We start from the raw sequence: 25,829 nt of genomic DNA, 5'->3' as shown, positions 1-25,829 counted from the left end.
AGAATGTGTTTTGGGGTGTAATTTGTGGTATGCATATGCTGTGTGAGAAATAAACTGATAATATGACAATTTTGTGAAAAAAAAAAAAAAGTAAAAAAAATCTTGATTTTGCAAAGAATTGTGGGAAAAAATGACAACTTCAAAAAACTCATCATGCCTCTTACTAAATACCTTGGAATGTCTTCTTTCCAAAAAGGGGTCATTTGGGGGGTATTTGTACTTTTCTGGCATGTTAGGGTCTCAAGAATTGAAATAGGCCGTCAGTACTTCAGGTGTGATCAATTTTCAGATATTGGCACCATAGCTTGTGGACTCTATAACTTTCACAAAGACCAAATAATATCCACCAATTTGTACTTATTTTTACCAAAGATATGTAGTGGTATAAATTTTGGCCAAAATTTATGAAGAAAAAATTACTAATCTGCTAAATTTTATAACAGAAATGAAGAAAAATTCATTTTTTTACAGAATTTTCTGTATTTTTTCTTTTATAGCACAAAAAATAAAAAACCCAGCGGTGATTAAATACCACCAAAAGAAAGCTCTATTTGTGTGAAAAAAAGGACAAAAATTTCATATAGGTCCAGTGTTGCATGACTGAGTAATTGTCATTCAAAATGTGAGAGCACCGAAAGCTGAAAATTGGTCTGGTTATTAAGGGTGTTTAAGTGCCCAGTGGTCAAGTGGTTAAGTGCCCTGTATTGAAGTGGTTAAAGAAAAGGCAGCAGCCCTACTTCCTAATATAGCAAATCGACTTTCAGAGGCCATCGTGGCAAGATAATCAATGCTATTCACTTGGGCCCCTTTCACACTGGGGCGTTTTTCAGGCGCCACAGCGCTAAAAATAGCGCCTGAAAAACAATCCAGCCCCTTTCACTCCACTGGAGCGATGCGCTGGCAGGACGGTAAAAAAAAAGTCCTGCTAGCCGCATCTTTGGAGCGGTGAAGGAGTGGTGTCTTCACCGCTCCTACCCATTGAAATCAATGGGGCAGCGTGGCTATACCGCCGGCAAAGTGCCGCTGCAGCGATTTTAACCCTTTTGTGGCCGCTAGCGGGGGTTAAATACTGAATACCGCTGCTAAAACGACGGTAAAGCGCCACTAGAAATAGCACCGCTTTACTGCCAACGCCGCTCCCGCCCCAGTGCGAAAGGGACCTTAACCACTTGGCGCCCACACTACGGCTATTGACGTCATGGGCTTTCAGTGGTTATATCTAAATGATGCCTGAGGCCACAGACATCATTTAGATATTGCCGTTTTCAGCCGGCGATTCCCTGCACCATAAGAACGATCATAGTGGATGGTCCGGGGCTGAAGTGGTTAAAGGATTAGTTCGCCTTTACCAAAACAAACTATGCAGATAAGGAGCGTCTGTAGATAAAAGCAAACGGCGCAGCTTTGATTAAGGTTGAATTTTGCCCTTTCTTTAGATGTAGGCTATTTATTTACCTCATGAAACCTGACCTGAAGCTTCCAGGGCGTTGCTAAGCGAAGGTCCATGTGTTGCTGCGCACCGTCGCCATCACAGGAGTGAGCGCTTTCTCTGATTCAAACCCCCTCACATGTTTTCTCTTCCTTGATGCAGCAGCTCCGAGCTCAACATATGAAAGCTCACTCCCATGATGGTTAACAGGAATAGCTAGGCCTTGCATAGCAATGTCCTGGGAGTCTCTAGGCCTGGCTTTATGAGGTAAATAAATAGTCTACACCTAGAGCAAGGGCATAATTCAACATTAGTCAGAGCTGCACAGCTTGTTTTTATCTTCAGATATCGCTTATCTGCATAGATCGTTTTTTTTTGTTTTTTTTTTGGGCAAAGGTGAACTAACCCTTTAACCACTTAAGGACCGCCTCACGCCGATATACGTCGGCAGAATGGCACGGCTGGGCACAGGCACGTACAGGTACGTTGCCCTTTAAGAGCCCAGCCGGGGGTCGCTCGCGCCGCCGGCGGCGCACTCATGACCCGGTCCTGAGCTCCGTGACCTCGGGACCCACGGACCCGATCACTGCCGGTGTCCCGCGACCAGGTCACAGAGCTGAAGAATGGGGAGAGGTAAGTGTAAACAAACCCCCCCCCCCGTGCTTCCTAGTGAGTTTGTCACTGATCGTCTGTTCCCTATCATAGGGAACGACAATCAGTGATGTCAGACGCCAAGCCACACCCCCTATAATAAAAAAAACACACACTCACACTTAACCCCTACACTGCCAGTGAAATTTTTACAGTAATCATTTTTTATACATTTTTGTAATACATTTTTAATCGCACTGATCGCTGTATTAACGCCAATGGTCCAAAAAATTGTCAAAATTGTCCGCTGTAATGTTGCAGTCACAATAAAAATCGCTGATCGCCACCATTACTAGTAAAAAAAAAAGAAAAATAATAAAAATGCCATAAAACTTTCCCCTATTTTGTAGACACTATAACTTTTGCGCAAACCAATCAATAAAACGCTTATTGCGATTTATTTATTTTTTGACCAAAAATATGTAGAAGAATACGTATAGGCCTAAACTGAGGAAAAAATTTTTTTTTATATATTTTTGGGGATATTTATTATAGAAAAAAGTTAAATATATTGCATTTTCTTCAAAATTTTCGTTCTCAAAAAGAAAAACCTCAGAGGTGATCAAATACCACCAAATGAAAGCTCTATTTGTGGGAAAAAAAAGGATGTCAATTTTGTTTGGGAGCCACATCGCACGTTGCAATTGTCAGTTAAAGCGACGCAGTGACGAATCTCAAAAAGAGGCCTGGTCCTTTAGCTGCAAATTGGTCCGTGGCTTTAGTGGTTAACCTGTCAGTGGTCATAAAGTTATGGGCAATCGGGGTACACTCCCTGCTAAAAACTGCTAGGCTAGAAAATAAAAAGAAGTTCCTGGATGGCCGCACGTCAGAAAAATTGCATCTTTTTTGGTCAGTAAAATCCAAATGCAGTTACATATCGAATATGGAAAAACAGGATAAAAAACTAACGCGTTTCACACGTTGTTCTGGCGCCTATTCATAGCTAAGCTAAAAACTGCTAGGCTACCCCCTGTGGTCCATTCATAAAGTGCAGGTCATGGTGTAGGGCTTGCGGTACCTCATGGAGTTGGTTAGGGGTGAGTTCAGGCACTTAAATTGAAAGGTGAAAGTATCAAGAGAATCCAGAGAATAAAACTGGATTCAACAACCCCCGGATAGACCTCTCTCAGTACGCCTAGCAGCCGGTGGGATGCTCGGTAAAGTCTCTGCCACAGACTTGTGAGATGCGCTTGAACGTTACTGAGGGATGTGGATAAATTTACAGAACTGAAATACGGTACCAGTTTCTGTCAGCCGATCCGGCGATACCGTATGAGTGTTGATCCAGGTAGCGTCCTTCAACTAAGTCTCCAGGCTCCTTCAGGGAAGCCAGCTTTGCGCAGGTCTTCTCCTGAAAGAGTCCTCCCCTGGGGTTCTTCAGTTGCTGGGCCTCTCCCTTCTGATGAGATGGCACCGGACCATCCCTGGATCAGTAGGCCCCGAAATTCACTCGGGCCTATCCCTTCAGTTGCGTTGCCTTGGGCCAGCCAGCCCCGAGGCACAGGATGCATGGTTCTGCACCCCAGGCCAGGAGGGCCATGGGGCCAGTCAGGAGGACAACCGGAACCAAACGGACAGAAAATAATGCTCCCGCCACATGGCGTTGGTACCTTAAATACCACCCCCCAGAATGCACAGCAGGAAAACACTCCCACCAGGCTGGTTCCAAGAGACAAGCGGCATTCAATGCATCTAGCTAGACTACGTTTCTACTCTTGCCGGCGGTGACAGCGACATCTGCGGTCAAGGAGTACCCAGTGCAACCCAGCTAGACTGGTACTGAAACCAGAAATTTAGAGAAATAATCCAGAAGCCCAATAATCTCGTTGCCTTCAGGCAACTTAACTTTACAAAAACAATAGCGCCTGCTCGTCAGGAGCCAGCGCTACATACTTCCCCCTCCCATTTAGATGATGTCCTCATCTGGGAAGGAAAAAATTAGAGACTTTCAGTCCTGAAAGTCGGGTACCTGAACACGAAATTGGGATGAGGGATGGAAAGGAAAAGGGGAAAAAAATGAACATACAATATGTTGAACAGTTGACATAAAATAAGTCACATCACACACAAACCCCAATACCTGACTATCTACACCACCTACTCTCCGGCAGCTTGATAGGCGATCTCAGTGATTCCTGAAGCGAAACACACAAAAACAACAAAAGAAACATACTAAGTGTACAGTTATAGGAGGCAAAATCCAATTTCCAGACGAAAATTAAACTCTCTCTCTTCTTTCTCCTTCGACACACTCACGCGGTGCCTCGTGCAGGAAAAGAACAGACAAGACTCCTTCCACTGGTAGCTCCAGTCAGGCAACTCGGGGGCTTTCCTCAACTCTGCCCACAGTCTATGTGTCCCTTAGAAAAATGGCGCAGTCTAAAAAAAAAAAAAAAAAAAAAAAAACATTGACCGTGTAAATTCCACACAAACCGTTCTCTTTAGTTGTGAGAGGTAACGGCAAATCCCAGACTCGGGGGGGGGGGGGGGGGCCCCACGTGTAGCACTAACCTCCCAAAGGAGCCGTTGGTTTTATTTGGGCTTACCGTTACCTCACCTGCTTGCTTCTCCGTCAAGGGGATCCCGTGGTAAATGGCCCAAAGAATGTTGAAACTGACACTGAATGCTCTTTTGAGTTATTTATTAAGGAAAACAGTCTCTCAACAGAGGGTAGAGGGTTAGGGGTGAATTCAGGCACTTAAATTGCAAGGTGAAATTATCAAGAGAATTCCAAGAGTAAAACTGTTCCACAACTGGGTTCAACAACCCCCTGATAGACCTCTCTCACTAGGCTTAGGAGCCGATGGGATACTCGGTAAAGTCTCTGCCACAGACTTGTGAGATACACTTGAACGTTACTGAGGGATGTGGATAAATTTAAAGAACTGACATACGGTACCAGTTTCTCTCAGCCGATCCGGCGATACCGTATGAGTGTTGATCCAGGTAGGGTCCTTCAACTAAGTCTCCAGGCTCCTTCAGAGAAGCCAGCTTTGCGCAGGTCTTCTCCTGAAAGAGTCCTCCCCTGGGGTTCTTCAGTTGCTGGGCCCCTCCCTTCTGATGAGATGGCACGGGACCATCCCTGGATCAGTAGGCCCCCGAAATTCACTCGGGCTTATCCTTTCAGTTGCGTTGCCTTGGGCCAACCAGCCCTGGGACACAGGATGCAGGGTTCTGCACCCCAGGCCAGGAGGGCCATGGGGCCAGTCAGGAGGACAACCGGAACCAAACGGACAGAAAATAATGCTCCCGCCACATGGCGTTGGTACCTTAAATACCACCCCCCAGAATGCACAGCAGGAAAACACTCCCACTGGGCTCCTTCCAAGAGACAAGCGGCATTCAATGCATCTAGCTAGACTGCGTTTCTACTCTTGCAACCCAGATATACTGGTACTGAAACCAGAAATTTAGAGAAATAATCCCGAAGCCCAACTGTGGCTTCAGGCAATGTAACTTTACAAAAACAATAGCGCCTGCTCGTCAGGAGCCAGGGCTACACACATATTTAACCCTTTCATCATCATAGATGTTAACCATTTCCCAGCCAGTGTCAGTACAGTGACAGTGCAAATTTTTAGCACTGATCACTGTATTAAGCCTCATACACACGATCGTTTTTTCCGACAGGAAATGTGTGATGACAGGCTGTTGGTGGGAAATCTGACCGTTTGAATGCTCCATCGGACAATTGTCAGATTTTTCGCAGACAAATGTTGGATGGCAGGCTTTAAAATTTTCCACCGACAAATGTTTGTTGTTGGATTTTCCGAGCGTGTGTACAAAAGTCCAAAGTACAAACGTGTATGCTCGGAAGCAAGGATTATCCAGAAGAGGTCGGTCTTGTAAACTAGCGTTCGTAATGGAGAATTTACATTTGTGGCATGGCAAATTATGAAATTGCGAAATGCAGCGTACAATTCTCTTCTTCTTTAATGGGATAATAATGAAGCTGCTTTGCTGGTGATACTGATGGAGTTCTGCCAAACATATTTTAAAAGGCTTTTATTTTCTAGTTATATCAAGAATAATATTATTATGCTTTTTTTTTGTACCACAACACCATTATCCTGTAGTTTTTAAGATCAAAGATACACTATGTCGGTGTCCCTTGTCAATTTTACATTGTATTTTTTTTGATCAGAAAAGTTTTTATTGTGTCACAAAAACAGATGTACATTGTAAACAGATACATTGTAGTAATTTCAGGGTATACATTAGAAACAGTATTATATTCAGTTGTTGGTCTAAAGCATGGAACTTAGTCATGACATTTCTAACAAATTACTTATACCGGGTATGTTCCGTCACTGCTTTTAGTTCCGTATATTTCTTTAGTAGGTTGGTAACAATGTACATGACACACTGCTAGTCCTAAACAAAAAGGGGAACTGTAATTGAACTAACTACCTTCCAACGGAAAGGTGAAACTAGCTGATGCCTCTCCTCACAACCAGGACCTGGTTGGGTCATAGTGGTCCATACCGCTGGTTAACCCCTAGGAAAGGCGGTATTAAGATTGAACCCTAATTCCTTGAGCTGGCTCAAGGCTTTATATTATTGTAACATAGTACAGACAGTTGGCTAAGAGCCGGTTCACACAGGGGCGACCCGTCGGGCAACTTAGCCGCCTGACAAGTCGCGTCCCGCTGTGTGCAATGGAACCGTTCCGACTTAGAAAAAGGTTCCTGTATGACTTTTGGGGCGACTTGAGGCGACTTGCATTGACTTCTATACAGAAGTCGTTTTGCAAGTTGCCGCAGTGGTCGCGTCCAGGTCGCCTGAGGCAGACGCGCTGTAAGTCGTGCTGCCTCAGTGTGAACCGGACCTAATACTTTTAGGGAGCTAGAAGTTTACATTTGGAGTAGTCTATGGAGAACTAGCAGAGAGGGTGCCAAACCCGGAGTGTCCAACCAGGGCTGCCAGATTTTTATAGAACTTATTAATCGCATTTCTGTGTTGATACATCAGTTTTTATTTAATTAGAGTATTATTAACCTGTTCGATCCACTGTTTCGTTGTTGGGCTATCTGCTTGCGTGCAATATATAGTAATCTTGAGATTGCTATATTAGCTGGGGGGACGAAAAATTCCTCGTCCACCGCACCCAACAAGCATGTGACCGGGTGTAGCGGAACAGTGGATCGATATATGTGTGATATGGTATTAGTTACCGTACTCCAATATCTGAATAACTGTGGGCAACGCCACATCAAGTGTATAAGGTCCCCGTTGCCCCCCCCCCCCTCCACATCTGGGGCACAGAGGGGAGTCCCTCCTGCCCCATCTGTGAAGCAGCACAGAGGTACGGTAGGTTCTGTGTAAAATGAACAGTTGGGGAGACACCGAGATGATTGGCAGAGACTGTTGACACAGTTCCCAGTCCTCGCCCCCAATCTCTCCTAGGTCCTGCTTCCACCTATGTCTACAAGGAAGTTTTGCTGCATCCTGCCATCTAGATGAGAGATGTTATATATTTGTGAGATCATACCCTTTTTATTCTGTTTTTTAGGAATGTAAGTTATGTTCTATGTGTTCCAACCTGGACCGTTACTGTGATTGCACAGCATGCCGGAGTTGGAGATATTTATAAAAGTTGTGACTTGGTAGCCCAAATTCCTCCTGCAAATCAGTGAAGGATTTAAAGATGGTCTGTAAATAGAGTTGTGATATGTTCCTAATGCCCTTAGACTCCCAGGACTGGAACTCTTCCAGTTTCTGCAGTTCCGGGCAACAAGGATTATGCCACAGCGGGATGTACATTGTGAAGCCCCTCATACCCAGGCTATGTTTAATGAGGGCCCATAGTTTGGTCAGTACGTTTATGGTAGGCATCGATTTGGGGTATTGGGGGAGATCTGCCTCAAGATGTGAAGCTGCGGAAAAAGACCCGATGTGACATGGAGTAGTATGTTACGGATAGGGTCTGTCGTATCCACTTCTCCCAAGCCACCCAGATGCTGCAGTTGTGCGGCCAGGAAATGAAGTTGCATATTGGGGACTGCCAACCCCCCCTGGTCTTTACTGTACTGCAATGTGGATAATTTGATTCTGGCAATCTTTTACTTAGGAGGCTTCTGGCAATCTTTTTCTTAGGAGGCTTCTAAATATAGTGTCAATACGTGTGAACCACCTACATGGGATCCATTGTGGGGAATTATGTAATGTGTATAGTAGCTGAGGCACCCATACCATTTTTATAAGATTGGCCCTACCGGTGACAGAAAAGGGTAGCTTGCACCAGGCGCTGCATTTGGTTTGTATCTTGGTGATCATAGGGAGTAAATTCAGGGTTAGATATTTGGAAGTATCCGGCGTAACCTGCACTCCCAAATACTTGAATGAGGAGACAACTTGAAGGGACCGGGCGCACTCTGGCAGCAGAGCTGTAAGTTCGTTCAAGGGTAGGAGGGCCAACTTTCTCCAGTTTATGGAGAAGCCAGAGAAGGTGCCAAATTGTGTGATTAGAGGCATTACGTTTAGCAGTGAAGTGGAGGTATCTCCCAGATATAGGAGAGCGTCATCTGCATACCATGATATTTTATCAATGCAGGGCCTCCAACGAAGCTGGCTATCGGCGGCGACGCTCTCACCATCTCTGCCAGAAGTTCCAGGGCTAGGGCAAGCAACAGGGGCGACAAAGGGCACCCCTGCTTCATGCCTCTGTAAAGACGGAAAGGGTCAGAGAGATCACTATGGATACGTAGCCTGGCGGTGGAGTTCGTGTATAATAGTTGGATCCATTTAATGAAATTCTCCCCCAGACCGAACCTCTCCAGGACCTCCCATAAGTTTGGCCACTCAACGCTGTCGAAAGCTTTGGCAGCGTTGAGGGATAGCACTGCCCTATTACCCGGATTGTCTGCATATTGAGGAATAAGCGGCTTGTTCAGTGCCGTAGATCTGGAAGGAATAAACCCTGATTGAATAAGTATTTGAATGACAGATGCTAGATGAGTGGCCAGTATTCTGGCCAGTAGTTTCACATCCGTTGTTAGCATGGAGATGGGCCTATAGGAGTCTGGAAGAAGGGGATCCATGCCTGGCTTAAGTATCGGGATTATAGTGGCCCCTGTCATGGATGGGGACACATTGTATTTTTTTTAAATGTAACCGCCTACTCCCAAACTGTCATTTGAAGTAAAACATATAGCCAAGTATTATTCTCCACAATTTTTTTTATTGTGCATTAAAAAAGAAAACAAATAAAATTAGACATGCTTTCTGGCAATAGAACTCAACCAAAAAGTGCATTCTATGCATCCAAAAATATAGAAAATATACCAAACCAAATCATTATTCAACCAAAAAAATAAAAAGCTTCCTGCATGTGTCCTGCTTCTTAATATAGGGGGTCACCAATGCCAAGAGTTGGTGAAAGCAGGGGGTCCGTCCTCCGGAAATAATTCCGAAAATCATCTGGATTATTCTCCTGGAGCTCCCGCAGCAACGGCATATGGCATAATTGGTCACCATTAATAAAGAAACCAATTTTTTGTCCAAGAAATCCTCCTCCTCTTGTTCCTGGATGGGACTTGGGTCAAAGTAATAACTCCAAAGCCAATAATAAATAACACGTCATCTCCTCCGATTCAGCAGCAACATGTCTGGCCGTTCAAAAACAAACTAAAAAGCATGAAATGAAAAGCACGAATCAACACTCAGCAAACTTCTACTAACACGAAATTAGCAGAAGGAGCCCAAAGAGTGGCGCTAAAGAGCTTAAAAACCACGTAGTACGTCACTACGTTCATGTTTGTTAGCCTAAAATTCCTTGCCGTTTTGTATACAAGACAAAATCCAGGCATACGCCTTCGGACAAAAGTCTGAGGTTTTGTCTGCGGAAAATCCGATTATGTGTATGAGGCTTAAATGTCACTGGTTCCCACAAAATGTCAAAAGTGGCAGTTTGTGTCCGATTGTTCACCGCAATATCACAGTCCTGCTATAAGTCCCTGATCGCTGCCTTACTAAAAATCCAGTATATACAATATCTCACAAAATATTTTATTCTATCTTTTCATGTAACACCGAAGAAATTACACTTTGCTACAATGTAAAGTAGTGAGTGTACAGCTTGTATAACAGTGTAAATTTGCCGTCCCCTCAAAATAACTCAAGACACAGCCATTAATGCCTAAGCCGCTGGCAACAAAAGTGAGTACACCCCTAAGTGAAAATGTCCAAATTGGACCCAAATTGTCAGTATTTTGTGTGGCCACCATTATATTCCAGCACTGCCTTAACCCTCTTGGGCATGGAGTTCACCAGAGCTTCACAGGTCACCACTGGAGTTCTCTTCCCCTCATCCATGACGACATCATGGAGCTGGTGGATGTTAGAGACCTTGCACTCCTCCACCTTCTGTTTGAAGATGCCCCAAAGATACTCATTTGAGTTTAGGTCTGGAGACATGCTTGGCCAGTCCATCACCGTTACCTTCAGCTTCTTTAACAAGGCAGTGGTCGTCTTGGAGGTGTGTTTGGGGTCGTTATCATGTTGGAATACTGCCTTGTGGCCCAGTCTTCAAAAGAGAGGGGATCATGCTCTGCTTCAGTATGTCACAATACATGTTGGCATTCATGGTTCCCTCAATGAACTGTAGCTCCCCAGTGCCGACAGAACTCATGCAGCCCCAGACCATGACACTCCCACCACCATGCTTGACTCTAGGCAAGACAAACTTGTCTTTTTACTCCATACCTGGTTGCCGCCACACAAGCTTGACACCATCTGAACCAAATACGTTTGGTTCAGGACATGGTTTCAGTAATCCCTGTCCTTAGTCTGCTTGTCTTTAACAAATTGTTTGCAGGCTTTCTTGTGCATTATCTTTAGAAGAGGCTTCCTTCTGGGATGACAGCCATGCAGACCAATTTGATGCAGTGTGCAGCGTATGGTCTAAGCACTGACAGGCTGACCCCCCCACCCCTTCAACCTCTGCAGCAATGCTGGCAGCACTCATACATCTTTTTCCCAAAGACAACCTCTGGATATGACGCTGAGCACGTGTACTCAACTTCTTTGGTCGACCATGACGAGGCCTGTTCTGAGTGGAACCTGTCCTGTTAAACTGCTGTATGGTCTTGGCCACTGTGCTGCAGCTCGGTTTCAGGGTCTTGGCAATCTATAGCCTAGGCCATCTTTATGTAGAGCAACAATTCTTTTTTCAGATCTTCAGAGAGTTCTTTGCCAGGAGGTGTCCTGTTGAACTTCCGGTGACCAGTATTAGAGAGTGAGAGCGATAACGCCAAATTTAACATGCCTGCTCCCCATTCTCACCTGAGACCTTGTAACACCAACGAGTCATATGACACCGGGGAGGAAAAATGGCTAATTGGGGCCCAATTTGGACAATTTGGACATTTTCACTTAGGGGTGTACTCACTTTTGTTGACAGCGGTTTAGACATTAATGGCTGTGTGTTGAGTTATTTTGAAGGGACAGCAAATTTGCACTGTTATACAAGCTGTACACTCACTACTTTACATTGTAGACAAGTGTCATTTCTTCAGTGTTATCACATGAAAGGATAGAATAAAATATTGCCAAAAATGTGAGGGGTGTACTAACTTTTGTGATATACTGTATACCATAGTTTGTAGACAAAATATATGCTTATTGGGATTTTTTTTAACAAAAATATGTAGCAGAATACACTTTGGCCTAAATTTCTGAAAGCATACATTTATTTTTTTATTTTTTTTATTGGACGTTTTATAGCAGGAAGTAAATTTTTATTTTTTTTCAAATTTGTCCGTCTTTTTTTGTTTATAGCACGAAATAAAAAAAACGCAGTGGCGAACAGATACCACCGAAAGAAAGCTCTATTTTGGGAAAAAAGGGACATGAATCGTATTTGTGTACAGTGTTGTATGACCATGCAATTATCAGTTAAAATGACGCAGTGCCGTATCGCAATAAATGGCCTGGTCATGGGGGGGGTGTAAATCTGAGGTGAAGTGGTTAAGGTTTATTCATATACACATTTCCATATATGAGTATTTATATATATATATATATATTTAAATGAAGGCCGTATGTATTTGTGAGGGGTTCACCTATAGGTACAGGCCCTGTGTCCTCAGCACCACGGCTGGCAGTACCGGGTGATGTGGTAACAACTGGCTACTCTGTTTTCATTCTGAGGTAAAATCTGCTCTTCACGTGACACACAGGAAAGCAGGTGGCCCGCGGTTACCCTGGCAACTGAGCAAAGCAGCCATTTTACGTGTGTTTCTTGTATTGTTTCCAGGAATCCAACACAACGTCTGAGAGAAAACATCACACTGAGAGAGAGAGAAACGCTTCTGACATTCTGCCAGAGGTAAACGGGGCGACTATATATATTTATTTTCTCAAGTTATGTACTGTATGTATATGCATCTGCAGCACTTCACTAAAGGAAACCTGTCATAAGAAAAATATATAAGCTGCCTCTGACCTCCAGTTTCTGAAAATGCTCTTTGCCTGGCTGTTTTTGTTTGTTTGTTTTTTAAACGCTTATATACCTCTTGAATGTGTATTATTATTTTTTTTTGCCCTTTTCTTGTGCATTTTCACACAACAAGCATAGGGCAGCCCAATCTTTGTCCTTCACAAACAACAATACAAAAGAATGGTTTGTGAAAGGAGGCAATAAGAATTCTGAAACGCACTTGTAGCGGATGACATTTTGGACAAGTGTCATACGCATGTAAATTTAGTTTTTGCCTCAGAACAGTAGGGGTTCTGAGGGTTAATTACATAGGTTGGCCTTGACATCAGTCTGGCCGGGCTGTGTTTGGAAGTTCTGCTTGGTCATGTGTACAGTGAAGTGCACATGACAAGCCAGAGCCAGGCCTGGTTGGACGTTTTGAGTATCAACCTTCTTGGAACCAATCAGTGGGAGTATCGGGGGGGTCTGGGAAGGGGTACTTTGGGTGTGTGGGTCACGTGTTTTAGGGAGAGGAGTTCGTGAGGCCCATGTGGTCTGGTCTTGTTCCAGGACCGGGGTAGCCCCGGTCACAGGGTGTTCGACATACCGCAACATGTTCCTGTTAGATGCCCCCAATGGACCCCGTCTGGTCTGGGGTAGGGATCCGTCTGTTCCCGGGTCTCGGAACCAGTTGGTCCCAGGCGCAGTAACTGAGGGAGGATTCAAGGTGTCCGGGTGTGCTCTCGGCTTGGAGAGGCATCGCAGCTCGTGAAAGTGACCGGGGGAGGACTCTTCGGAGGAGGGCCGACAAGTGGCATCCTGAGAAGTGCCTGGTTACTGAGTTGGGAAGGACATTGACGAATTCACATTTTTCCAGTACCATTGAATAGACAGAGAACGTTCCAGGTACTGAGGAAAAAGGTTCCTGTTCACCCTTAGTTACAACTTGTACATGTTCATAGGATTGTTTTAAGTCAACGTGCTGACTGCCATGATCTCTGGCTAGAGATCTGTTCAGCTTTGAAGTACCCAGCTGCGCGTGGCTACTCTCTAGGTGGAATTAGAGACTTTGATAGATCTGCAGTTCAAGGTGCCTGAGTTCTTCACCCGTGCCCTCTGTTCCCACGAGAGACAGTGTTATTGGATGTTACTACTGCAAAATAAAACCTTTCAAAAGAACTTTATTTGTGTCAGCGATCAAGTTGTTGGGTATCAACCCTGGGAACCCCTAGACGTGAGAGAACAAGCCAAGCGGAGGTAACCGGTAAGCCCAATATGTTAAGGCCGTCCTACAAAGGGTTATGGCCGCTACACACTACCATAGCAACTACCCCCCCAGGTGTGACATCACATCCTGCCTTGTGTCCCACAGTGGCTCTCCTCACTTCCTGGATCATTGGACTTGGTTTCCTCACTGACAACACGCTGTTTGCTGTCTTCTATTGGACGTCTTCCATTCAATGGGGCATGGCTGCAAGTATGATGGGGTACTACACTCCCATCCTGACCGTATCACCCACAACTGTTTCAGAACTATATCTCAGACCTCTACAATAACACGACCATTCCACATTTACCTGTCAAAGAATGCTTCCACGATCGCATACGTGCATACCTCCCGCGACATCTAGCTTACATTCTCTTAACTCCCTGATTACTGAAGAAGAGGTGATGGAGGCTCTGAATCTTTTACCAAACCATAAAGCCCCAGGACCTGATGACTAGTATAAAACATTCTTGCCCACCCTACTCCCATGCATGTCCCGGGTGTTTAATGGGTTTATGCACAATAGTGAGATCTCGAGGGACATGCAGACCTCCCATCTGACTTTGATACCTAAACCAGACAAGGACCACACACTATGCAGGAATTATAGGCCTATAGCCTTGTTAAACTCAGATCTAAAAATCCCTCCGCTTAAACAAGATCCTCCCCCCCACCCCCCCTTAATTCAGAAGGATCAGGTGGGTTTTATACCTTGGCATCCGGCAGTCGATAACGCCAAAAGAGTCATTAATTTAATAGATATAGGCAAAAATACAGAAGCTCTTCTACTCAGTCTAGATGCTGAAAAAGCCTTCGATAGGTTTAGCTGGTCTTTTATGTTTACAACCCTTGAGTATCTGGGCTTCCGTTGGACCATTCCCTAGGGCAATTAAACACCTGTATGCAGCCCCCTCTGTCTCTATAAAAACTCTCTCTTTGCGGCCTCCCCTCCATTGACTATCTCGAACTGGATGAAGCAAGGTTGTCCGCTTTCTCTGCTACTCTTTGCTCTGTGTATTGAGCCCCTGGCAGCCCATATTTGATGTGACCCCAACATCTGTAGGGTTTTAGTTAGATGACACGAGTTCAAAATCTCGTTATTCGTGGAGGATGTACACCTTACTTTGACACACCCATGAGTGACCCTTCCTAACCTTGATAAATCGCTGGAGGAATTTGGGACCCTGTCTGGCTATAGGGTTAATCCCTCTAAATCCAGAAGCCCTTTCCACTCAACATGCCTCCTTCGGAGGTTCGCCACCTTTCCGAAATTTTCCCCTATACGTGGAAAACTCAAGCTATCGAATATCTTGGGGTACATCTTGCATCTCGCTATGAGTCCTTTTATGACACAAGCTTTTAGCCTCTCTTTGTATCTATTAGATCCCTCTTGGCTAAATGGAGGCACTACCAAATCTCGTAATTAGGCCGTATAGCTTTGGTCAAAATGACAATCCTAGCCAAGATTCTGTATGTTTCTTGACATTTCCAGTACCCATTCCCCCCGAATGCAGATTCGGAAACTCTAAGCGGACCTACTAGATTTTATATGGAATTATAAACAACACAGAATAGCTCGCTCGATACTCTTTGCCTCTCGCAAAGAGGACGGTTTGGCCTTCTCCAGCCTCCTACAGTACTACTATGCTGCTCAACTGAGGGCCAAAATCTCATGGACTACCCTCCCACCATATAACCGTTGGACTCAGATAAACTATGGTTAGACCCTATCCATCCCAACAATCTACTGGGGAATGCTGTAGTACCTTTCTCCTCTCTGCTCCACACTATGGCCCTGCTGCGCAATTTATGGCGACAGCTACAGTACACTCATTCCCTACAATATGAAGCCTCCTTACTGGCAGCTTTCCTTTACAATCCTAAATTGCTGCACAGCCTCACTCACAGTATGACCTCTCCCTGGTTACAAAAGAACCTTTTCCACTTTGGCCATTTAGTGAATCCAGTGAAAACAGTGTTGATCTATCTTAAGGAATTTAGAGTAAAGTATAACTTGCCTCGTAGCGCCCTCTTTGGATTCCTTCAAATGCGGCACTACGCTTTAACCTTTACATCCAACCTTCGGTTTTCTAAATTGTCATCATTTGAGCGCCTAGTTCTCTTTGGCCCATCGCAGAAGGGTTTAACTTCAGATATATATAAACTTTTAAACTCATACAATATGGTCTCTCAAGGTAAACATAGTTATATGCTTAAATGGGAGCAAACTCTTGGAGAAGAATTCTCTATTGAGCAATAGCAAGCTATATGGTCCAGAGCAGCCAAAAGTTCTATTTTTACCCTTTATAAGGAAAATACCTACAAAGTATTTTATTTGGTGCATTACCCCTTCCTATTTACATGCTATCTATTCATCGACTTCAAGACTGTTGCTGGAGGTGCCATGAAGACCAGGGTACTCTAGTGCATATCTACTGGCAAGGCCCGTCCTTACAGTCATATTGGCGCTTGGTCCAGGACCTCCTCCATCAACTGTTCGAGGTTGATATTCCCTTCCATCCAAAAATCTACTCCTAAACTGCCAGGCTTATCGAAAATGTTGGCCACTCACATTTTAATGGCGGCTAGATGTCTTATAGCTTTCCACTGGGAGAGACAGACGCCACCATCACCAACTGAACTTTATGCTAGAATTAAGGATGTGGAGATCATGGAGTCCCTGACAGCACAATTAGCTGACAAGGTTGACCGCCACAGTGTTGACTGGGGAACCCTGGCACCCATGAACTTTTAAGCCTATTTTTTGTTTGAGAGGTCATTTCTTCATAGACCCAGGAGTGATGAGCCCTATCCACTCTTTTCATCTCTTTCCTTTTAGTTTTTCTTCTTTTTCCTCTTTCTTTTCTTCCACGAGTCCAACAGGCACTTGCTATATTTTCTTGGATTCGGAATCGCTGGTATAGCTATTTCAAGAACCCATTGTACTGTTTTCATAATACTGGTTGGCCTGGCTCCTTAGTAGTATACAAGATTTCCGGTCACAGAATTATGTAACAATTTTCTTGGTTTTACTTCAGACCCATATATGTTGTACTGGACGCATTTTTTGTGGGTTCGCTATTGTAAGTTGGCATGTATCCCAGTGATTATTTTTTCTTATGTTTGTATTGAAAAGTATAAAACCGTAATAAAAATTGTCAATTTAAAAAAAATAAAAAAAATCTTTGATTTTATATTTCTGTGAGTTTGCATTTGGCATTTTATTCATAGTAAACTCATTAATGCTCCACTTAGCTGGCGCCCCCTTGTGTTCCTTTTTTCAATTATTTGCCTTGGCTGCCCTGTCCACTTGCTGACCAGGCTCTTTCTGGAACTTTTTCTTTACAAGTTTAAATTAGTATTCTTTGCCTGGAAATTACTTAAAACCCCAAAACATATATATATATATATATATATATATATATATATATATATATATATATATATATATATATATATATATATATATATATATATATATATATATATCTCTATCTATCTATCTCTAATACTTATATACCGTACTAAAGTTAGCTCATTTTTTTTGTATAATGTGAAAGATGATGTTACGCAAAGTAAATGGATACCTAACATCTCCTAAGTTTAAAAGCGCATGCTTGTGGAATGGTCCACAAACTATGGTACTGAAAGATCTCCATAGGTAGACGTTTTTAGTTTAACAAAAAATATATAAAAAATCAGCCCTTTAAGCCCGAGAGGCGGACGTGACATCAGGCGTCGCTCCGGTCCTCCAAGGGCATAGAGTGGGGGGTATCTTGCCCTCACTCGACTTCCTGCCCAGGCATCTGAGGGATCAGATTGGCTCCGGGCTTACTGATCTTGACTTCCTGCCCAGGCATCTGAGGGATCAGATTGGCTCCAGGCTTACTGATCTCAACTTCCTGCCCAGGCATCTGAGGGATCAGAATGGCTCCGGGCTTACTGATCTCAACTTCCTGCCCAGGCATCTGAGGGATCAGAATGGCTCCGGGCTTACTGATCTCGACTTCCTGCCCAGGCATCTGAGGGATCAGATTGGCTCCGGGCTTACTGATCTCGACTTCCTGCCCAGGCATCTGAGGGATCAGATTGGCTCCGGGCTTACTGATCTCGACTTCCTGCCGAGGCATCTGAGGGATCAGATTGGCTCCGGGCTTACTGATGGCTCCGGTAAGCTCAGAGGGGACCTCTTTTATCAGACACCGAATCGCCCACAGTACAAAATGATACCAGGGTTACCGCAGCTAGCTACCGCCATGACAATGGTATTTAACGTCAAAGTAATGTCGTAAATTTACTGTGGGTGGTCAGCAACTGGCTATGCATGACAAACAAGCCAAATAACCTCCTGCACCTTTCTTTGGGCATTGAGCTTTTTTTGGTGAGTTTTTATTTTTTATTTTTTTTATACTGTGCACTTTGGTGCATTTGTGATTAACAATCAATGGCATCTCAGGAGCAAGCAGAAGAGGGTGGCTTTGTCCCTACATACACAGGGACCATGGAGGATGAATGTAGCCACCCTCTAACAGGAAGTCATGCCACAGCAGCAAAAAATAAAAAATAAAGATTTGTAGTAGGCTGAAAGAAATAGGTATTTTTTATTTATTTAACCACTACAATACCGGGCACTTTCGACCCCTTCCTTCCCAGACCATTTTTCAGCTTTCAGCGTGCTCGTACTTTCAATGACAATTGCGTGGTCATGCTACGCTGTGCCCAAATTAAATTTTTATTATTTTGTTCGCACAAATAGAGCTTTCTTTTGGTGGTATTTATTCACGACTCCGTTTTTTTTTTTTTTTTTTTTTTTTTTGCAATATAAGCAAAAAAAGAGCGGAAATCTGGAATAAAAAAACTATATTTTCTTCTTTCTAATGTAAAAGTAATCCAATAAAATCGAATTTTGTCATAAATTTAAGCCAAAATGTATTCTGCTACATGTTTTTGGTAAAAAAAAAAAAAAAAAAAAAAAAACCTGTTAAGTGTATAATAATTGGTTTGTGTGATCACGGACATATGTATGCAAATGATCATGTACAGATGTGCGCAGGTGATCACGAACATATGTGTGCAGATAATCATTGGGACATGTGATTTTAGTGGGAAATATGTGGGGGACATGTGTTTTTATTTGGGGACGTGTGTTTTGGGGACATTGTGTGGGGATGTGTGTTTTGCTTGTGTGTTTACACTAGACTGGTGATCAGTGAGTAAAAAGCTGTAAAAAACAGCTCATACTCACTGATCACCAGCTGGCTGCAGCGATCCGCTCTCCTCTCCTCAGTGACAATTTCCATGTGAGGAGAGACGATTGCCTAGCAACCGGCTGTTTGTTTACATCACATGACGGCTGTGATTGGACACGGCCGTCATGTGATCAGGAGGGCCAACCACAGAGCTCTCCTGCCGATCGGAGATGCTCCATGTACGGGTAACATGAGCGCATCGGGATCACGCCGTTGTGCGGGCACGCACGTGCGCGATTCCCCTCCTTCTGAAGGACGTTCCTGAACATCCACTCAGAAGGAGAGAGCACCCACCTGCCCATATATGTACATTGGCCAGGTGGGAAGTAGTTAAAGTGACACTAATGTAGCACTAACCTCCGAAGGAGCTGCTGGTTAGATTGGGCCTGCACTCTACCAAGAAACCCCACTAACTTGACTCAATCCCCTTGGCACAGCTGTGGTGCAATGTAATACAGTGCAATATAAAACAATGCAAAGTACCTGTATTATACCCTCAGGATCCACTGGCTTCAGCTGGTGGGAAGAAACAGTACGCCACACAACTGGATACTTAACCAGAAATATCTTTACTGCAAAATATTTACACAGGTGATTACAGGAATTGTGCTGTCATCCCAACGTAGGACGACAGCACAATATATTTCAATATAACACAATACAAAATGTATACATATATGTATAAACCTGGGAGCTCCCACTGCTTTAAATGCTATACGTGAGGCCTCACTTAAAGTACTTTTATCCGGGGTCTTCTTTTCTTCACTAGCTAAAGTCACTCCTTTGTATTTGTAATCCAAAGTTCATGGAGGATTAAGCTGAAATGCTCCTGGTGTAACTCCAGTAACTTATTTACAAACGCTTGAGGCGCCAAGGTAGATAGGCCTCAAGCCTGCTCAGTGTCAGTTGCTCTGCTGTGCCTCCATGGAACTACAGGTTCCAGTGAGGCCTGTATGTGAGTCTAACTGCGTGCAAAAGTTAACAAACAGTGGGCCGCAACCCGCTCACCAACTGGATCAGATGGGCCAGACGCTCTGTATCGCTCCACTGAATCAATCCGGTTCTCCGATTCTCTGCTGTATCTTTGGAACTTCTCAATCCGGCTACCGTCTTTCAGGCTCCGTCAGGTCACCTCACAAACAAACAGGCTGGCGCTCTGCGATGACTGCAGGCCACTGTCTCAGAGGAACCTCTTAACAGATCCGCACAGGCAGGCAGCGTGGTCCCAAGAGACCTAAAATGGCTGCTCGGGTCCCTTTTATCCCCTACCCAGCATGCACTGCGTAAAAGAGTGTTCATGGGTAGGTCACACGGACTCCTGGGTAACAAGGTCAACCTTCAGAATCCAAACAGTCACTTTCTGTACAAGTCTTTAGGTTTCTCTGAGGTGATGATAAACAGGTGCGTTACCAATATTTGGTCACTAGATGGCTCTGGTACGAAACCACAGTAATGTCCATAAACCTTAAATTAATTATACATAACCACATCATTTGGCAAGGATGTCAACGCTACACTAAAAAAAAAATTGTTGCTGTTTTTTTAATTTTTTTTTATTCAAGTATGTGTTCTTACCTCAAAAAATACCTTCCATTCAGTGGCAGAACTACCGCCATAGCGACACACGCAGCTGCTATGGGGCCCGCAGCTGAGAGGGGCCCGTGGGAAGGATGAGGAATGCATACTGCGGGGGGGGCGAGCACCTCCCGCACAGTCCCCCAGACAGCAGAAGTGAGGAGAGGAAGAGGCAAGCTGTCTGTACGAGCAGAGAGCTGTAATAGCTTTCATTTGAATGTCCTGTGTTCCCAGTGTTCACCGTCACATAGCCCCACCTCTTGGCCCGGTGCCTTTGATAGACAGAACACCGGTCCAACCGGGACATGTGATGTCATCAAAGGCTCCGGGCCAAGAGGTGGGGCTATGTGACGGTGAGCCCCGGGAACACAGGACATTCAAATGAAAGCTATTACAGCTTGCCTCTTCCTCTCCTCGCTTCCCCTGGCTGGGGGACCGTGCGGGCGGTGCTCGCCCCCCCCCCCCACTCTGAGGCAGCTCCACGCTTGCCAGCAGCCATTTAAGGGCTCTAGTATGCATTCCTCATCCTCCCCGGTAGTTCCGCCACTGGCTCGCCTCTTCCTCTGCACAGGTGAGGCTGCATTGTGACTGCACATTCATTTAGCATTTCTCTAGTTGTTAAATTCTAACATTAATCATTGGTTACATAAAGGAAAATTACCAGATTATTTAGATCTTTACAAATGCTGATCTTTTAATTCGTGCTATATGGTAATTTTTTGAATTGGCAAAGAAACCAATGTTTGAAAAAAATGTTATGTCTAAAGAACATGTAATGTATAGTGCATTTTTGCATGTAGGATTTATCTTTACTACATATTTCTGATTTTTTTTTTTTACAGCTATAAAGGTAGCAGTATTAGTGTTTGCGTTTTTAAACGATAACTTAATTTTTCACTGAGAATGAGGGAAAGAAAAAAAATCGCTAGGTTGATTGGTTGAAAAGGGACAGTTGGTAGATTCAACCCTATAATGAAAATTCTCACTTTTATTCTATCCAAGTAAAGGTATAAACCTCTGCCAAATGCAATGGGGCTGATTTACTAAATGAGTAGAGAATGTTTACTCTCAAAAGTGGTTATGCTAAGCCAGCCTTTCTCAGCCTTTTCAACACAAAGGAACCCCTCAAATAACTTTTCAGTTTCAGAGAACCCCTGCTAAAAAATGACTATATCTACAACTCATGATATACTAGTATGATGGTCAGTCGGATGAATGCTCCTTACACTTGTGGTCATTGGGAAGAATTCCCACCTTACAGATAGCTAAAAAGATCAATGGTGTCAGTGGGAACTTATCTGAGACAGAAATTGATCAAGGAACCCCTAGCAACCTCTGGAGAAACTCTAGTTGATAAACCCTGTGCAAGGCTACGGTTTAGTAATTCCTTTATTAATATTATAGTGTAGCACCCTCTACCTTAGGTAAGTACGTGCTAGGTGTAGGTTTTGTGTAAGCTGCCAGCGCAGGTACATTTAAGAAGGCCTATGCTGTGAGCTAGGTCTGTTTGTTTTGATCTGGGCGCAGGGGAGGGTTTAGTATAGCAGCAGGTGACTGATATGTGCCTCAGTTCTTGGGTGCCTCCTCTGTTTCCAGGGAGAAGGTTCTGTAAAAGGGGCATGGCAGAGAGCTGGAGTGGAGTGCCATGTGGTGCATGTGGGAGCTCCGACCAATCCCCAACTAGGACTCCTTCATATACCCATGGTCAACCTGCTGTGGGAGGAGTTGTCGGCTGGATAAACTGGATGATGGAGTGTTAGACTGTTGTGTCTGAGGGAACCCCCTTTCTTGGGGGGGGGTGTATCTCAGGCAGGGTGCTGGGGGCTGGGAGGGAGCCTCTCCTTACACGGTTATGGAGAGGTGTCTGGGAACAGGAGCACGTCCTGAGTAAAGTCATTCAGGAGGGATCCAGGCCAGGTATCGGTGAGTGGAAATCACAGTGGAAAGCTCTGAAAGAGACATGCCAGGAGTTGGATGTAGAGCCAGAGCCCCCCCCCCCCACTCTGGGGCAGCCCCACGCTTGCCAGCAGCCATTTGAGGGCTCCAGTATGCATTCCTCATCCTCCCCGGTAGTTCCGCCACTGGCTTGCCTCTTCCTCTGCACAGGTGAGGATGCATTGTGCACCGGTCACGCTGCATTGGGCACAGGTGAGGCTGCATTGGGCACAGGTGGGCACAAGTGAGACTGCATTGGGCACAGGTGAGGCTGCAATGGGCACAGGTGGGCACAGGTGAGGCTGTATTGGGCATGGATCACGATGCATTGGGCAAAGGTGAGGCTGCAGTGGGCACAGGTGAGGCTGTATTGGGCACGGGCAGGCCATGCTGCATTGGGCACAGGTGAGATCACATTGGGCACAGGGGAGGCTGCATTGGGCATGAGACATTCTGCATTGGGCACAGACAAGTCATGCTGCATTGGGCACGGGTGAGGCTGCATTGGGCACAGGTCACGCTACAATGGGCACAGGTCACGCTACAATGTGTACAGGCCACACTGCATTGGGCACAGGTGAGGCTGTATTGGGCACTGGACACGCTGCATTGGGCACAAGTGGGCACAGGGGAGGCAGTATTGGGCACAGGTGAGGCAGTATTGGGCACGGGCAGGCCACGCTGCATTGGGAACAGGCAGGCCACATTGGGTACAGGTGAGGCTTATTGAAGCGCTAACACCAGCTGTTTGGAGTATCTTTATCTGTTGATTGTTAAACTTTCTGGAATACGTATATTGCTATTGTGGTGTAGGATCTGGGCCTGTTGTCCCTCCATCCCTTTTCTTTGCTTCCTTCCTTCCTCATTCATCTCAGACTCGAACCACACCCCCTTTGAGCCACGCATTTTAAACCACGCCCACTATTTAATTTAAGCCCCACCATTTTTTGTGGGGGGGGGGGGCTGTTTGAAGGGGGGGGGGGGCCCTATACAACATTTTGCTATGGGGCCTTGTGATTTCTAGTTACGCTTCCATTGCTCCCAGCCTCTCATCTATATCTCCAGAGTGGAAAGGGATTAGAACCCCTGTCAGTTTTTATTACTGTCTGTGCCCCCAATAGGGAGATTCCCCCTCTTTTTGTCCTGTGTGCTGTTATCCCTGAGAAAGAAAACCCAAATGTTGGCTTGTCCCCAGAACAGGAATAGAGGGTCAATCTGCCAATGGGGACACTAGTCCTGGTGACAATCAGGGATTTCCTCACTTTGGAGGGATTTCCTCTCACTTTTTTTTTTTTTTGCTTATGGACGGGAAATGAAGGCAAATCTTCCCAATGGTACACAGATGAGAAGCTGATGTAACCCAAATATGCGGCCCCACTAGACTGGGCCTTTTTCCGATGGGGCTACATAGTTGTGTATCTCTCTTTGTGCTGGGTGCATTCACTGTGAGCCCCAGACTCTGTACTAACAATTGGAACCCAGAACACGAGATTCCGGGTCACCTGATCACTGTGATAGCCCCTGATTGGCTATCACAGTGAACAGTCACTGTGATGCCCACCCCCATGTTTTCTTTATCTGTGAATGGAGGAGAGAGAGATATATCATATCTCTCTCCTTGTAGAGAGAGAGGGGAAAAAAAGTGTGCTTAAAAAATAATAATAATCAAAATGAAAAAATAAAATACAAAAAATACAAAAAAAATACCTAGATCAAGGTTTGATCTAGGTCAGTGCCAGGGTCAGTGTTTGGGTCATGGTCACGGTCAGTATTTGTTGTTTTATTTTTAGACATAATTTTTTTTATTGTTTTTATTTAATTAATTTTCTGTGGAGGTACAAAACAGGGCCATTGGGGCATACCCCGGCCAATCAGTGCCATGTGCATAACAGCGTACAACTCACGGTGTATTTCAAAACGAAACATATCTACCTGCAGTTAGAATTACTAACAACATATCTAGTACCCAGTTTCAACATGGCAGGATATATCTATTCTTGTAGGACCTCTCATCCCTCTTATCTGTCAGAGCCGGACGTTGCAAGGACAGCTAGGGTTGAGTGAGATCACTACCTCTGGACTAACTCCCCCACTCACTTGCTTTGGGGGCTGGACCCCAACACTCAACAGGGTCAGGTAGTCACCCAGGGCATCTAGCCAGGGCGGTCTCCAACACGTTGGTCATCTGTCGTGGACTCTGAGTCTCTCCACAAGTGCCAGACTTTTTCAAGACCGAGGAGACAGACACTAATTGTTAGAGGAGACAGGTATAGTAGTCAATCTGTGGATAGATTGAGTTACCTGCTTCCAATATTCCTGAACCTGTGGGCAATCCCAGAATATATGTAGGAAACCAGCAGGGGCACCGGAGCATCTCCAGCAAGCTGCCGACGAGGTTGGGTGTATGCGATGAAGACATGTGTAGTATATTCTGTGCAGGATTTAGAATTGTATTAAAGGGGTTGTAAAGGTAAATGTTTTTTCACCTTAATGCATTCTATGCATTAAGGTGAAAAAACATCTCACAGTGCCGGCTCCCCCAGCCCCCCCGTTTTACTTACCTCACCCCTCGAAAGTCCCGCGCTCGCCCCCGACTTCCTCTTCACCACTCAGCCTGGCCGCTGATTGGCTGGAGTGGATGGATTGAAGGCAGTGCAGCCATTGGCTCGCGCTGCTGTCAATCACATCCAATGACGCGGCGTGCCGGGGGGGCGGGTCCATGTAATACAGCGAGCGGCTATAGCCACCGGCTGTATCACGGGAGCGCGCCCGCAGGTGCTTCTCACCATGCAAGGGAGCTCTCATGAACGTGAGAAGTACCTGCGGGAAGAAGCAGAGACAGCCGCTGAGGGACCCCAGAAGAGCAGGTTCGGGGCCACTCTGTGCAAAACGAGCTGCACAGTGGAGGTAAGTATAACATGTTTTTTATTTTAAGAAAAAAAAATTACTTTACAATCCCTTTAACTTGTCCCTAGTTGCAACTAGTGGTTGTAGTGGGTAATCCCACACAGGGGTGGGCTGGGCCGGGGGGGGGGGGGGTCAGGGATGCAATTGCCCCCTGGGCTGCTCTGATATGCTGTGGCAAAGGCTGCTGTGTCGTCAGCTCAAAACCGCACATGCGCAGTTCTTGAGCTGGCCGAGTCCCCAGTACTGTGAGCCAGCGATGTCTTCATGTCAGGGCCGACAGTCTAAGTTACATAGCACAGCACAACCCCGCCCTCCTCCACATGAATGTCTCTCTCTTTCCCCGCCCACACTCCGGGCAGCCCGTGTTCTTCTGTGAAGAGGAAGTATGCTTTGGGAAAG

General features: G+C 45.1%; 2 long non-coding RNA genes across 2 annotated transcripts in view; one reads left to right on the top strand and one right to left on the bottom strand.

The window, feature by feature from the left end:
• LOC143956462 (uncharacterized) overlaps nt 1-1,629 on the bottom strand; it is a 46,473-nt gene extending 44,844 nt beyond the window's left edge. Inside the window, exon 1 of the long non-coding RNA XR_013269926.1 lies at nt 1,456-1,629. This is a non-coding gene — a long non-coding RNA (uncharacterized LOC143956462). The remainder of the gene's footprint in view (nt 1-1,455) is intronic.
• Nucleotides 1,630-12,328: 10,699 nt separating this feature from the next.
• The window catches only part of LOC143956582 (uncharacterized), a 140,795-nt gene continuing 127,294 nt past the window's right edge, over nt 12,329-25,829 (top strand). Inside the window, exon 1 of the long non-coding RNA XR_013269956.1 lies at nt 12,329-12,407. This is a non-coding gene — a long non-coding RNA (uncharacterized LOC143956582). The remainder of the gene's footprint in view (nt 12,408-25,829) is intronic.

The sequence above is a fragment of the Lithobates pipiens genome, unplaced genomic scaffold (genome assembly GCF_037356315.1).
Source record: "Lithobates pipiens isolate NorthernLeopardFrog02 unplaced genomic scaffold, aLitPip1_a1.2 Scaffold_37, whole genome shotgun sequence".
NCBI classification, from domain to species: domain Eukaryota; kingdom Metazoa; phylum Chordata; class Amphibia; order Anura; family Ranidae; genus Lithobates; species Lithobates pipiens.
The sequence above is the reverse complement of the archived record's forward strand: the minus strand, read 5'-3'. Positions and strand labels throughout refer to the sequence as shown.